Source organism: Parasteatoda tepidariorum, chromosome 10, assembly GCF_043381705.1.
Source record: "Parasteatoda tepidariorum isolate YZ-2023 chromosome 10, CAS_Ptep_4.0, whole genome shotgun sequence".
Lineage (NCBI taxonomy): Eukaryota > Metazoa > Arthropoda > Arachnida > Araneae > Theridiidae > Parasteatoda > Parasteatoda tepidariorum.
The window spans coordinates 78,046,971-78,061,011 of NC_092213.1; the positions used below are offsets into that span (position 1 = coordinate 78,046,971).

Here is a 14,041-nt window from a genome sequence, read left to right on the forward strand (position 1 = left end):
TTTTTTTTTTTTTTTTTTTTTTTTTTTTTTTTTTTTTTTTTTTTTTTTTTTTTTTTTTTTTTTTTTTTTTTTTTTTTTTTTTTTTTTTTGCGACAAATTTGGATTGTTGACTTTAAAAATATTGGGGCGAGAGGGAGGAAAGTCGCCATCAGGTCGCCAATATGGTCGCAATAGTTTTAACAAGAGGGGGAACAAAAGTTGGAAACCCTTATTATTAATTTAACTTTTGGGGTATTTAAAAATTTTAATTTCTCAAGAAAGTAACTGAAATCTTTAAATGATAAAATCCGAAATGCGACTTATTCTTTTCAAATTTTTGATAAATTGCGTAGATTGAAATTGGTATAGAAATTTGTATTTGGATCTTTTTATTAAGTAAAGGAATAATAATGAAAAAATATATTAAATAATCATAAATAATAATTTATTCATTTTTACTTTACATGCAATTTTCTTTAAATAAAGTTTCATAATTGTGTGCAAAAAGTTTTTGATCCTTTTATTAAATTTCGGAGGTATAGCCAAATGTGGAAAAAGCGGAATTAACTTAAGAAACCAAAATTTGGATGCATTCCTGAATTAACAATTGGGGCCATGTTTTTCAGATTGCTGTTACCCTCAATATTTCGAAGAAAAATAATCCTAATTCATCGAAGAAGAAAAACGTGTATTTATTCAAAGAAAGTACGTTTTTGTGACAGATTTCACAAATTATATATTATATAACATAATATGTCATATATGAAATATATAATGATATACATATCCTATATATTATTATATATTTCATAACTTCTGTGCATAAAATATTATCTGCGTGAATCGATTAGCATATTTATGATAAATCCCTCAAACCTTAACATACATCTCAGTATCTGAAAATCTGATCACTCAATTTAAAATTATTGAGGTCTTAACTTATATACTTTTCTCGCGCGTATACTGTATAGGACCAGATTATTCCATTTATTTATTTTTATTATTTATTTTATATATTATTTCTATATTATCAGATACATATTTTATTTATTCAATTTATTTATTTATTTTTACACACACAAACACATTTGCAAACTTGTGCAAGACGGCTTATAAGCTATTTTCAATTTGAAGAACAGATGGCACAAATTAGAGAATGAGACTAAAGATACATCCAAGACTACGGCAGGGTTCGAACCCGCTACCTCTTCGCCACAAAGCATCTGAAGGATCAGAGAAATAGATCGGCCACCAAGCATTCTATAGTGGAGAAAGATTTCAAATGCTTGAAACAACAGTGAGTGAGTTGAAAATTTATAAATTAGTTGTTGTTGTTGATTTTTTACATTATATAGGATGTTTAAAAATACATTGTTTAGTTGGTAATGTTTCACTAGTCTTCTAAACAATCTAGTGAGTAATTCCTTCAAAAGTGAAGATAAAGAGGACTAATGGTTCATTAATTCTTCACAGAAATAACTATTGAATCGCCATCTGTTGCATTTTGAGGTTTACTAGTTGAGTTGAATGTAGAGTTTAATGGCACAAGATCCAAAAGAGGATATGCTGCGACAAACAATACGTTAATGCAGCTTAAAATGTAAAATGTGTACTACATTTTTATTTTTCTAAAATACGTGAAGGAAATGAAACCGTTAATAGTGAGACGAATATATTTAAAAGTCAATGAAATCAAATAAAAGGCGTAATTACGTAAAATAGGAAAAATGGTGCATGGATAATAAATACGAGTGAATAAAACCAGCTATATACAATATAATATAATATACCAATATCTGCAGAAATGCGATAGGATGATGGACTTCTCCTAACAAATCCTTCTTACATAAAATAGTGTTTCTAAAAAAGGTAAGATGATGTTTGTAATAACAAGGACAAATATGTTAAAATTTTATGAACTTTGAGGTTCACAAAGTTATGACAAATCAATAATGTATAAAATCGGTTCTACCCGAGAGTGAAGATATGACATGCTGAGGAACAGCTAACAATTGAGGAATTCTTCAAATATTACAAGAGAAATTTTTAAAAAAAAAATTGGAATCCGTAGGTGAGTTTATTAAGATTGCAGAACGACAATGCGCCACTATTATTTCCTGTAAGACAAACATCCTCATCCTGAGCTATCTATTTCTGGTAGTCTGACAACAGATATCAGTTGACGAAACAGATACTATATATTTTTCTTCCATCACACGAGAAAAAACTATTTTACGGAAACATAATTTTTGACATGAAGCAAAAATAATCCTGCCATAATTTGTTTGCATTTTGGTTTTTGAAAAAAAAAATACTCATTTGAAACTTCCTCATCCTGAGTCTGGTAATCTGACAACTGATATCAGCTATCAGTTGACGGAACAGATACTATATATTTTTCTTCCATCACACGAGAAAAAACTATTTAATGGAAACATAATTTTTGACATGAAGAAAAATAATCCTGCCATAATTTGTTTGCATTTTGGTTTTTGAAAAAAAAATAGTCATTTGAAACTTCCTCATCCTGAGTTATCTATTTCTGGTAGTCTGACAACAGATATCAGCTATCAGTTGACGAANAAGTTATTTATGTATTATTATTAAAATGGATAGATGGGTTACATAATTGGATGTATCACTGGATATAGTCATGATAAACAAGCTAAGGCCGAAATATATAAAAGGTAATTAAATTAAATTAAGGGGGATGTGATTGTTAAGGAAAGTGGTTGCACAATGCAATTGTGGGATAACAATAACCTAATAGGTTCAAAGGGTCACAAAGTGTGAGGTTTGAACAAATTGGATGAAATTTGTATCACCAAATTTGGAAAAAGGGCGAAACTAAAATAAGTTAAATATTAAAGATAAATAAGATAAAGTCATGCTATATCCAAACATAAATATGTGATTTAATACAGTAAGCTGATGTTCCCAATGAAAAAATTACAAATTCCCTTAACAATAAAAAAGGTACTCGCCACATACAAGAGGAAAAAGGGGTAACAACAATGAGACTAAAGAAAATCACACCAATTTTTCCATTCAGCCGAACATTTATTTTCGTAAAACTTTGTTTTTGTAAAACTACTTATTTTGTTATTTCGTAAAAAAAACAAACAATATGTTTCTGCACATTTTTGTGGCACAGGAGATATCTTTTAAAAAAGAAATGAGTGACAAAAGAATTAAAACAATGAAGGCTTCATGAATAAAGGTAAAATATAAAAGAACGAGTAATTTAAGCGTTAGAATAAATATGAAAAGAAAGCTTAAATTTGAGAGGACTTTTAATGTTGAAGAAAATTAAAGGTATAAAATGTTGATTTAAATTTTACAGAAGTTGATTACAGCTGTGGATTTAATTTAAGATAAAGGTTAGGAAAAAAATTTAAAAAGAAATCCCTCGATACGGACCGAAGTCCGCAACTCGGAGGATAAAAAAAAAGGATAACCTGCAAGAAAGAAGCACAAAAAAAGAATCGAATTCAAAGTGACTTAAAAATTCCTTAACTGGTACAGGACTAGAAAAATTACGGCCAATTAAATTTAAAGAGGCGGAGAGCTTGAAATTTAAAGGAAAGAGATTGGTTAGTTAGCCCCCCTAAAATTAAAAGAAGAAAAAGAAAGGCGTGACTAGTTGGTTGACTTTCCCCACAGGAAGTGCGATGACCGCAATGATCATGAGAAAAGTCAACAAGAAAGTTAAAAATAAAATTGCTATATAGAAAAAAAGGAATAACGTTTAAAGAAAAATTAAAGGCTTAGGTGAAATTAGAGATTAATTTGTCACTTTACATTAAGTGTAAATGTAACAGTATCTGTAGCCAGCCGTTTGGTTAGTCAGAGCATGGATTTTTTCTTTTTAATTGATGTCGGCAGACAAAAATATTTATTTAAATTCTTATAGCAGCCCTTTTTAATTTAATTTATAAGCCATACATTTTCTTAATCTCAAAAAAATTATAATAATAATTAAATAAAAAATTGGGCAAGCATATTTATAATCAGTTGTTTAACTGGATCGACAAGAGCATTAACCCCTTAACGTACAGATTTTTTGAAAAAAACCGGCCAAAAAAAAATCAATTTCTTTTAATGTAAAAAAAAAAAGAAAAAAAAACACGCTTTAGAACCCAAAAAAAAAAACACATTTTCAATTCTCGATTACATTCGAGTCTTACTTGAATCAACTCGAGCACACAAGTTATGAGGTTAATACCTTTTCTAAAAAATGTTTACAGAATTCTACGCGAAACTGCTAACGTAGTAATGCGAAACTCACTAAATTATTTTTAAAAAAAAATTGAATCGCCGTTAATAATAAGATTTCTTTAATATTACGAACCAGTGCCTTTTTCTAAATAATTTATGCGTCGTAAGCCATCTCATCTCAGTTCATGAAGAAAAAAATTTATGCAACCCAAGCGATTATTATTATTATATGAACACTGAAAATTTTATCTTTTGAAGTTATGTTTCACAAAATATTATAACCGATGAAATAATTGGGAGATTTGCAATAAATTAAAAAATGACAATTTTAATAAAAAAATATATGTATTCTAAATTTAAAATTGGAGGATTCATTCGAAATTTGCGGTATGGGTACACATAAAGTTCTCAGTTTCGACAGAATTTAACCGTCAGAAAGGTGTAAACTTAGAGTAGCAGAAGTATAGTATGTCTACGGTAAGAACTCCCCCCCCCCCCCCNAGAACTCCCCCCGCCACAAAGTCTAAGGCCGTCTGCGCTGCAATGGAAACAAGAATAGCATATTTCAGATAGGGAAGCTTCTCTTCACACTAGGGCTCACATAATAGACAGAAAAAAAAGAAAAAAAAAGATTCCCTTTATCTAGCTGACTCCAGCAAAACCTGCAATAAACAATGAAATAGTTATACCTCGTTGCCATAGGTACCACCACGGGTCCAGACAAATTTCTAGGGGAGTTCTTACTTTAGACAAACTATAGGTTTGCTTTTTATTTATCTTTTAATAATAAATTGATGATAGGTATTTTTTCTAGTTTCACTATATGTAAAGTACAAGAGGATAGACCAGGCAGAATAGAAGAGATTTAGAATTTCAAATGGAATTTTCTAGTAAAAACCAAATAAAAAAATAAAAAATAAAAAAATCAAAAAAAAATCAATATTTTCAGAAACGCTACAGAGTATTAAATCTTCGAAAATTGTTGTTTTAAAATCTTTAAAATTGTGTTCCCCCTCTATGTAAATCTTCAATTATTGTTGGTTTTGCATAATAACGTTAACACAATTTTTCGGCAACAACGAAACAGATTTTCGTAGGTAAAAACAATAATAAAACAATAATAAACAATAATAACAATAATAAAGGAAATTTTGACTAATCTAAAAATAGACCGGAGTACACTATTTAACTATCTATCCCAAATTATTAACCGCATTATTATTATTATACTTCGAAATTTGAAAAAAAAAATTGAAAATCAAACAGTTATCAATTGTTATTTCTGCCAACTTAAATTTATTATTTTTTTTTTTCTCAAATAAATTGTGCTACACATTTATCGACTACTTCTACCTTTTTTTATGTAGGTTTATTGCCTTGAACGTAACGCCCGAGTGCTTCATTTTCACAAGTTATTGACCTCCGAAGGAAACACGTTATTTAGGGGATATTTACAGCTGTGGGAATAATTACAGCTTTATCCTCATTCCTCGCCCGTATTCACCATTGACCAGAGTTCAAAACAGGTTTTATGAGAGCAACTCCAGGTTAAAATCTCATTCCACCGTATACGTAACTGCGAGTTACTTCAACCCAGAGTTAAGTAACTTTAACCTGAAGATATTCCCGGTCAGAGAAACCGCGCATGCGCAATAAACGAGTGTTTGCTTATTTACCTCGATTTCTTCGTCGGTATCATCATGTCGGTATTTTTGGAAAATTACGACGGAAGATTACAATTTACAAGATTCCTGTCGGAGCCTCTAAGGGGTTGCTACATTAGATCATCTATCACTTTTACATTTCTTGCACTTCAAGGAATGTAGTTTCAGTATTTTTTTTTCAAAAAATAAACATAAGTAAATAAATAAAGATTATACTAAAATAAAGAGTTTATTAAAAAATAAAATAAGTTTATAAACCGATTCCTATCAAAAAAATCTACTTTCTCTTTTCTTTTGTGCAGATTCATTTAATTATAATTTTAAATATTATAGAGATAAGTGGTGCTTTCTTTTTTATCAACAGAAATTTTTTTTAATATAAAATATTTTAAAAATAATAATAAAATAAATGTTGCTTTTGCTCTTGTTATGCCTCCAAAGAAAGTTTTTGATTCTTTTGTGAATATATAATTTAATATTCGTAAATATACATTTCAATGTTCTGCAAAAATATTTTTGGTTCTTTGTTAAACTTTAATATTTTATATTTCGTTACGATGCTTCGTTAAATAAAGTTAGAACATAAGTTGACCATTAGGACAGTGGAATCCATCCTCCTCTCTGATTTAAGTTATCGACTCTTCGATGTTTTTAATTTCCTCAGTGATTTATTAAATTAGGAGAAAGTTTTCGTTATTTCTTCGCTTAAATATTTATTCCCAGTCTCTAATATTTGTACTTTTTTGTCTAAACTTTTGATAATAATTCCAAAATTATGTATTAAAGCTTGGTAATTCCAATTTCTTTTTAAATTGGTTACAAAAAATAAACTTTAAAAAAAGTGGAAGAAAATTTTTTATTGTTCATAATTTTTCCATGAGGCCCGGTTTAACACATGGGTATTTAGTTACATAAAAATCATGTAATTATTATTAATGTAACTCATGTAATCGTTATTGTATTTATTTTTGGCCTAAAGTGATATGAAAATATTATGTGTATTAGAATGCGTGCTACATTAAATTTAAAAAGAAAATCAACAAATTTTAATTTTATCCATTGAATATCAAATATTTTGCTCATATAATTTTTCAATAATCAATTTGAATTTTCAAAATCATCCAATTAGAATTGAAAAGAATTTTGTCCTTGTAAATCCCTGAATTGTAAAATATCTTATCAAAGTTTCAGTTTTTTTCCCCCTTCGAATATTAGATGACAATCGGAACAATAGAAGATTTTGTATTCAAGATTGGTCACGTGATTCCGGGACGATTTTACCTCAAGTAGACCCTATCCCCAGTCCCTAAGCTGTGTTTTGAACTATAAAATTCAATTAAAAATTGTCACATGATGATATGCATACGGATGTGAATTTAATTCATAATAAGAGGACCTTTTACATTTCACAATTGAGATTTTTATTCTTTTATATTCGTTTTTAGACATTTGTTTGCAATTTATTTGTTAGCACAGAGGGTTATAAAATTTATTTTTAACTCGCAAAATAGCTACTATTTTTTTACAGGTTTATTTAAGTTGATAGATCATAATTTAGTTAACATTTATAAGTATTTTAATTGCAATTAAATTTCCTATTGATATAAAATTTCGGATATTTTTACTGCTTTTTCGATGAAGCACATGCATCGGATTTGGCTAATATCTTCTTAATATCTCCTCTAAAGTAATTACAGATTTTTTTTAGGGTTGAAAAACATAGATAACGCTAAAAAACATGTGCTATCAATTTGGCCATTATCTGCAATTTTTTACGTATTTATTTTTTTAACATTTTTTCTTTCTTTCTCCCGCTTTAAAAATAATTTAAATGTACTTCAAATTATCATGTATGCGAATATGTATTCTTAGACTGGTAGAGAAAAAAAGATCAAAGTTTCAGTTTTAACATAAAATCAGTACCTCCTAATGTGCCGAAATAGCTCAGTTGGGAGAGCGTTAGACTGAAGATCTAAAGGTCCCTGGTTCGATCCCGGGTTTCGGCATAGTGTAATTCCTCGGTAGTATAGTGGTCAGTATCCCCGCCTGTCACGCGGGAGACCGGGGTTCGATTCCCCGCCGGGGAGAACAAATTTTTATTTCTGTTACTTATAAATTACAATATACATATATAATTTTGAAAATAAAAAATAAATTTGATCATACGTTTATTAAAATCAATTACATAAAAAGAGTTATACGTTTTTTTCCCCTCATTATTTATAAATAAATACTAACGTAAAATAAACGAACGAAGGTTTAATTTTTTTTTTTTAATAAGTCAAATTCTTACAATATGAATTCTTACAAAATAAACTAAGAAATAACATTAAAGAGAATATAAACTTCAAGAAAAATCTGGAAAAATATAAAAAATGGTGACTAATATTTCACAATTCTGTCAGAAATGTAAAAGTTTTAAAAAATTTGAATTTATCCATATGTTTCGAATAAAAAAATTAATAATTTAGTTAAGTTTTTTTTTCTTTTTTTTAAGAGCGAAAAAAAAAGATTGCATGTTTATAAAAGGTTTTTTTCTTCGAAAATTTAAATCAATCCAAACATTTAGTAGATTTAATGTAATAAAAAAAAAAGAAATTTCATCCACTTCTTGAGGGAAATGGAAATTGAATCAGTCTTGTTTTTGCTTTAGTAAAATTCATTCAATTAGCAAGGATGCCAACTGCTCAGCTTTCTGCAAAATTGGTAGAGAATTAAATATTAAAACTTACATAGAGTAAGGATAATTACGCCTACTCTTTCAGAGTGTCACCCGCACTTCTTCATTCGTTGTTTGAGCTGGTCACATGTGCCGCACAGCGGCCCCAATTCCTTCCATCAAAAAAGTTAAAATAGTTATGGTACGAATTTATGGGGTTAGCAGTCTATGTGGTAGCTGATTGTCACCCGCAATAAAATTGCATTTCTTATCATACTTAGAATTTATAATATGTAGTGGTGGAAAAAAGGACTTAAAATGAAAATTAGGAAGCTAAAAATGGCTTAAATTTTTTTACTAGTAGAAAATATTTCTTTGAAAATAAGCGTATCACGTTGGGCTCCTCTGTAATTAGTATAAATTTCCCTCAGTGAATTTTATAAATAAATTTTACGTTATGAAAAGTTTAAATACTTTTTATGGGGTGACGAGGCTCAATTTACAAAAAATGTTTTTTTTTTAATTTACTTTAATTATGATTAATTTTATTTAAGGTGTAAACATTTCATAGCTTGTTTCGAGGGGAGGGAGAAGGTTCACGAAATTGTGACAAGAGGAGGGGGGGGGGCAAGATAACAAGAAGTGTGACGTTTCAGCATTTTGGTAAAAATGAAAATAGGTCAACAAAAAAGCAGATTCTTCTTCTTATTATTATTGTTATTTTTTGTATGTCATTTCCCACAAAATACTCAATCATTATTATTGCTTGTCCTATAAATCCAATTAAAAAACCTGGAAGTAGTAATTTTTTTAAGAAAAAGTGTTTAATCCAAATTGAATTAATTTTTACAGTTAAAAAATTGAATCATTTTATATAGGGTAAAACATTACTATTTTTTGTTTCATAAGGGGAGCAGAGACTATAACTTTTTTATTTTTGTTTCCTTAACATTGAACTAATTAAAAATGTGAACCACCAGAACTAATTAAAAATGCGAACAAAGCCATTCTGAAAATAACCTTCGAAAAATTATTGAAGAAACAAGAGCAACAACTGAAATGATTGTGAGTACTTTGTATTGTCTGGCCACTAGAAAAGTAAAGTTGGAAAATGTAAAACAGAATTTAAAATATTTTGTGCAATCCTTGAATCATGCAGAATTTATTTTCAAAATGCTAAAAACGTTCCATCTGTTATTCTTGATGTAGCTGTATGAATTGAACGGTTGTATAATTTTTTTTTGTAATGTTTAGGCTACATATAATGAATAACTTTTAAATCGTATATTTTTGATTGAAATGCATTTTATTTTCTCTATTAGATGTGCTATTTTAAGTATCTTTTTTTGTATGCTTGTCTCATTCAAAATTTATGTTTTATGTCAAAGTTTATTTTTTGTGTCATTCAAGATTGACAGACGATACAATTAAAGCATGTCCATTGTTAGAACTTACAGCTATGATCCAAATCTTAGAACATAAATTTTTAAACAGCGATTTAAGTTTTTAGAATATCATATTAGACTAATAATTAAGAAAAGTAAACACAAACAGATGCAATTCATCATGGAGGTAAAAGCATAAAATCGAATAGATCATGCACTCAGATGAATAAGATTTATAGAAAACATAGCTATAAATCTTATTCATCTGAGTGCATGGTATTTAAGCATAGCTATAAATCTTATTCAGCTGAAAGAAGCATAAAAAAAAAGAATATTTGATTCAGAAGTAGACTTTCAAACTCTGTCAGATAAGGAATTATTCAAAAGAGTATAAAACATTCTGATTAAAAAAACATACCAGAGGGCGCTGTGAGCGCAACAACTGGTAGAGAGCTTACAGATACGTTACTAAATAAGGCTGGGATTCAATTACGCCACTCGCCTATCCCAATGATGATTTTTTTCAGTGCAACTCATGCCCAACATCTACAATGGACTTTTATTGTGTAGATATCTTACAAATATCTTGTGAACCTAGGACATTATAATTTAGGACTTATTGGACTCGATGAATCGGTTAGAAGAGCTTCGCGCTTAATGCCGAGATTTAAACTATTTCAAGCATCCAACGCCACTCGCCTTATAACTATAGCTATTCAAGTGTAACACTGATTAAGTCGTATCTTAAATGCATCCTGAAGAAAAAGAAAGGCGTGAATAGAGGGGTTGGTTGACTTTCCCCACAGGAAGTACGACGACCATGAGAAAAGTCAACAAGAAAGTTAAAAATAAAGTTGCTAAATTGAAAAAAAGGAATAACGTTTAAAGAAAAATTAAAGGCTTGGGTAAAATTAGAAATTAAATTGTCACATTACATTAAGTGTAAATGTGACTCTAATCATTATGCAGAAAAGTAAAATGTTTAGCTAATTAACTCTTCTACTAAATTTATTTTATTTTTGAAACTGGATTTTTGGTTTCGAATAAAATTGCATTTGACAGATATTTTGAAGCTAGTCAAACTTAGATGTAATCATATGAGAGACTTTGAATCAGTAGGTCTGTACTCAATAGATTTTAAAATTGATTAAATATTATTGATCGCTTTTGTGAGAAATATGTATCCCGGCAGCCGAAGTGTTATATATACAAGTTATTTAATGCATCTAAACAAATTTACTTAAAAACCATAGTTAATAACTACTTTATGCTAATCTGAAAAAATTTAAAAAATTATAAATTTTTAAGTGATTATTAACATTTACCTAACACTAAAAGATAGGCAACTTCTGAAACTTATTTACCATTTATAACTTCAATTTTTTTTCTCAATTGGTGAAATTTTCATTACAAAAATTAATACTACAAAATAGTACTACAAATAATTTTGAAAATCAATAAAATATTTTTCAAAATTTGAATTTAAATGAAGATAGACCTGGTGAAGGTTCAGGCATTTCCATGAGCAAACCAAGTTTAGAAGAGAGAAAGAAAGAGAGAAAAAGAAAGAGAGAAAAAGAGAAAGAGAGAGAAAAAAAAAGAAAGAGAGAGAGAGAGAGAGAAAAAAAGAAAGAAAAAAAAAAGAAAGAAAAGGAAGGAAAGAAAAAAAGAGAGAGAGAGAAAGAAAGAGAGAGAGAGAAAGAAAGAGAGAAAGAAAGAACGAGAGAGAGAGTCAATTCCAACATGAAGATAAAGTGACCTAACACAAATTGACAATGAATAAAATCCGGATGCACTCAAAATATTTTCAAAATCGAAATAAAAATATTAAAAATGACAAATACCTGATTCTGACTAATAAAACTATTTATTTAAAATCAACTCAAGTAGTACTTTAAATACTACCCCAACAAATATTGTCGTAAAATTATACATCCAAAAAGAAAGAAAGATATAAATGAAAACAAACAAAAAGTAATTTGCAAATTAAACGAAATTGCACTTTAGATTTAAAAATTGGAAATTTATATGGCCAGTGGAATTTTATATTTTAAATACTGATCTACCTTATGCCATATTGGGTTTAAAGGAATCTAATTTGTTTAAATTTGTGATTGATTGTGTTAAACGAGTTGTAATGAAAAATCGGGGGAAACTGATCGCTCTTTCGGATTATAAAAGCAATTCGTCCTAACAAATTTTTTCCTGAAATCCTGGTTAATGATTGCAATAAAAATACCAATGACAAAAAAATATAAATAAATATAAAGTAGAAAGAAACGAAAATTAACAAAAGAAAAGAAATATAAAAGGAAAAAAATTTAAATATATGAACAACAAAAGAAAATAAGATTTTGGACAAAGAAAAGTGAGAATAACAAAAATGTAAACAAGTGAATTAAAAATAAAATAAAGCATAGCCAAAAAAATAAATTAGATTTAAGTAGAAAAATTGAAAATGGCTTTGTATTTTCTAATATCCTTGAGACTAACTGTGATAATGGTAAGCAACATTGGCAAAATAATGTTGACAGAATTGTGCAAATCCAAGATAATAAAAGAATTCCCAATTTCAGGAAATTTTACAAAAAAATTTCAAATATTTTACCATTAGTGACAAATATGAAAGGTAAATAATAAAGAAATGTACTACTTGTAAGTAATATTGTGGTTTAATAAGAGAATTGATTATATTTTATATTAAATTTAATGATTTTTCTTATGGATGACAATATAAATGCATCTGCGTCACTTTTGGAAATAATATTTGTAGCATTAGTAAGTTTCATTTTAATGTTCAGAAGTTAAGAAAACTTCCTAAATAAAAAAAGGAGGCACCGAAACGTGTCTGAGGTTCCCCTAACTTTCAGTTCCGCAGATCCCCATTCCATGAACTTATAATACCGATGAAAACTGAGCAGCAAAGTCCTAGTACTAAAAATAATAAATGAACTATATAATTTTATATAAAATGGAATTTTGCAACTTTTTTTTTCTCTTACAGGGAAATTACTTTATTTTTAAAAATTTGCTTAAGTAAAATTTTCATAAATCCTTACATTTGGGAGAAAAAAAATAATGACATTATTTAATGAAAAATTCTATTATTCCTTAAGAGAAGACTGAACATTGAAAAAATATAATGAATAAGTAAAGTAATGAAATGTTTAATTATTTATCCCAAGAATCTCATTATGAATCAACATTAAGAGATTAGTTTTTAATATTTGTTAACAAACTCTCTGTAGAAAATTTATGTTTTGAATTAATAGATGGCGTTGCCTACTCTTTTGTTTTGTTATTAAAAAATATGAATCCATACCTGTCTCATGCTTTTTTTACACTCTCTCAGCAAGTACCTATGGTGTAGTGGTTATCACATCCGCCTAACACGCGGAAGGTCCCAGGTTCGAAACCTGGTAGGTACAGAATAGCTTAATGTTTTGCTTCATTAAACCTTAGATATATTTTTCTTCTTTTTATTGAATTTACAATTTTCAGTGAAACTACACGTTCACATTTCCTTTTATAAACTTAGAAAAGCGAACAATATTTACTCAATATATTTTTTCACTAAAATTTCTTTCATCTATTTATCAGTTACTCTTAAATCTCCTCGTGTATATATTTATATTTTTCTCTTCTTGATAAACGAACTATTCCAAAATTTTTAATAAAAAAAGGTAAAAGTATCCAAATTAAATTTTTATGAGAATAATCATTAAATTTTTAACGCATATTATAATTTTTTTTTTTTTTAATATTTTTTCTCCAATTTATATGGTTGTCACCTGCCACAGTCTCTTAAGCCACGAATAGAAATTAAGGTTTTAATATAAAAGCATTAGTTAAAAAAGNACAAAAAAATTTCAAATATTTTACTATTGGTGACAAATATGAAAGGTAAATAATAAAAAAATGTACTACTTTTAAATAATATTGTGGTTTAATAATAGAATTAATTATATTTTATATTAAATTTAATGCTTTAATGGTTTTTCATATGGATGACAATATAAATGCATCTGCGTCACTTTTGGAAATAATATTTGTAGCATTAGTAAGTTTCATTTTAATAAGGAGGCACCGAAACGTGTCTTAGCTTCCTCTAACTTTCGGTTCCGCAGATCCCATTC

The 14,041-nt window shown here is 28.2% G+C and overlaps 3 non-coding genes across 3 annotated transcripts; all 3 read left to right on the forward strand.

The window, feature by feature from the left end:
- Positions 1-7,794: 7,794 nt before the first annotated feature.
- Positions 7,795-7,867, forward strand: TRNAF-GAA (transfer RNA phenylalanine (anticodon GAA)). The gene has a single exon. It is a non-coding gene; the product is annotated as a tRNA-Phe (tRNA).
- Positions 7,868-7,876: 9 nt separating this feature from the next.
- TRNAD-GUC (transfer RNA aspartic acid (anticodon GUC)) lies at positions 7,877-7,948 on the forward strand. Its single transcript has one exon. It is a non-coding gene; the product is annotated as a tRNA-Asp (tRNA).
- A 5,312-nt stretch (positions 7,949-13,260) lies between these two features.
- Positions 13,261-13,333, forward strand: TRNAV-AAC (transfer RNA valine (anticodon AAC)). The gene has a single exon. It is a non-coding gene; the product is annotated as a tRNA-Val (tRNA).
- The last annotated feature ends 708 nt before the right edge of the window (positions 13,334-14,041 follow it).